The sequence below is a fragment of the Aplysia californica genome, unplaced genomic scaffold, assembly GCF_000002075.1.
Source record: "Aplysia californica isolate F4 #8 unplaced genomic scaffold, AplCal3.0 scaffold00688, whole genome shotgun sequence".
NCBI classification, from domain to species: domain Eukaryota; kingdom Metazoa; phylum Mollusca; class Gastropoda; order Aplysiida; family Aplysiidae; genus Aplysia; species Aplysia californica.
In genome coordinates, this window is record NW_004797958.1 from 63,166 (window position 1) to 65,649 (window position 2,484).

The window sequence follows — 2,484 nt, forward strand, 5'->3', positions numbered from 1 at the left end:
AGAGAGAGAGAGAGAGAGAGAAAGAAAGAGAAAATAGGAGAACAGGCGAAAAAAACATAATGGTAGAAGAGGAGAAGAGGAGAGGAACGTAAAGGGTGAGCGTGTGTGTGTGTGGGGGGGTGAACGAGGGTGGGGGGGAGGGGGGATAGATAGAATCGGGTGATTATTTAAGGATTGACTAGTTCGACACACCCAATACACCCGATCCACAAATTCCAGTAGGCGTAGCATAATTCTCTCCCGGATTTCATCGAGTTATACCCCCTGCTGCGCTGAACTGTCTCCGGGTCGTTGTATTGTATAAGGCGATCCGAATTATTTTTACTGTGGATAAATAAATGAACTGTCCTCGTTATTTTGTTTCACGGCGTGATGGAATCAGACGGTCGATAATTTTTGGGCATATTGCGTTGTAGGTATCATCTAAATACTTGTTTATTTACTTTGCTTTTTGTGGAAAAAAAATTCCCATCTATGTAAGTCAAAATATTTCTTTTTTTTAATAGTAGAGGGCTTTACCGCGCTCGCAACTGCATAAGGTCATATGAACGCCAAATGAGATTGAAGGAGGATAGGGTCGCTTGGTTTCAGAGGTGAAATTGGCGAGAAATTGGCCGCCAAAGTTTTGGCAATTTCCATAGCTTGGGAGTCCTTGAAAACTGAACATTGGCATTTTTGGGGTGTCTTTAATCAGTGTTCTTCAGTGAAGTACACAAAAGAAATGCGTTTTTAAACGGATGTAAAAGGCGTTGAGCCAAAAATTGAAAATTAGAAACAAACGCCCGTCCCTCAGAAAATGCCAATTTCTCTGATTTCATTATTTTGACGAGTGCCTGCTTTCACCACGCTGCGTCACATTTTGCTGAACCACTGAAAACTACCACCGTGCTCAGCAGTATTTCTTCCTCAGAATATTCTGTTTTATAACGTTTTCGACTGATTCAATTATTTCCAATGGATGGAACCAGCAGGATTTCATCGCCTTGCCACCTTTTGAGAATTAACGATGTGGAAAACGGAAGTAGCAGTTTTTGGGGGGGATTTTCAGAGGAAATAAGCGGCAAATCAGAAGAAAAAAAAACTGATAGTGAAAAGAACTATTCTACTTCATTCTATGATGAGTTTGGTACACGTATCAAAAGGGAACAGCATGGTGAGGGGAAAACGAGGGGTAAGAAAGACGGCCTTTATATACAGATGACTCCAAACAATAGATTAGACTAATCAACTTTGATTATACATTACTAGATCTATACTCTCAAAACAAAATGCGCCTCGCGAAATATCACCAGAGACACTAATTAGTGTCTCTGATATCACTTGCAGATTTTTTTAAATTGCAGAGACAGAAGCGTCGGCCTATAAAAGCGATCGGCGAAATAAAGAAATTTAGCTTTTTTCAGCAAAACTTTCTCAAAACTGAAAAAAACCAGAGGCGTCATGATTTGGAGAATATTTTAAAGAATCTTTTGGTGAAAACCGCATGTCGATCGATGCAGCCATTAAAAAGCCTTTTGAATAGCAAAATTTGGCCACCACAAATATATAATAGATTTACGATTTATTGCAGAACATTACTGCACTTCCTTATTATGACATTTCACAATTTTTTTGAAAAAGTAATACGTTGCCTAATAATTTTTTTTTAAATCTGTGTTGGGCCGTTTCGATTTCTAAGACCATGAGGTCAGAAACCAAATGTTCTATCTACTCTATCAAAATCATGAGATTGTTCGGGGAGTCTGTATCAAGATGTTCCCAGAATTGCATATAAAAAAAATTAACATCTTGTGAAACTCAAAATTTTTAGTCATAAAATGTGTTAAAACTAGGAACTGACGAGATAGAACTTTGTAAATCTAAGGAAGGGGAAGTACGGCCAGTGTTCTGTCATTGCCCACGGGGATGGTAGAGCACATAATTGAAACAAGAGAAACTACTAAAAACTATTAAAAAGAAGACTCCCTATACAGGATAGAGGGTGCCCACATCCCTCGTGACTAATTGGAGCAGAGGAAGATAGGACTAACGTTAACATTACTTAAACGCAATCCCTCATCATCACTCATCACCAATATTATTTCTAAAATCATCACCGCTCTCAGATCAATGACTTACATCTATAATCCTTGAATCTCTATCTGCTATTACAGTTAATTGTTATACTAAGCGTGCACGTAATACACTATTGGACACTATCATACGCACTTTTTTCTATTAATCAGGTGCGACAATCTCATATAAATGGGCAAGGGGGGGGAAAGGAAAAAAGGACTTCCTATACCAAAGAAGGTCTAGTAAGTTGTTAGTTTGTAGTAGGCCGAACGGGTCTCGGTGTGATTCTAGCCTAGAGGGATTATTACAGTCAAAATTTCCCAAGACAGCCACGCATTGCCATCAAGGAGAAAAAAGTGCTTATCTTAGACAAGTAGACGCAAACACACACACACACACACACACACACACACACACACACACACACAC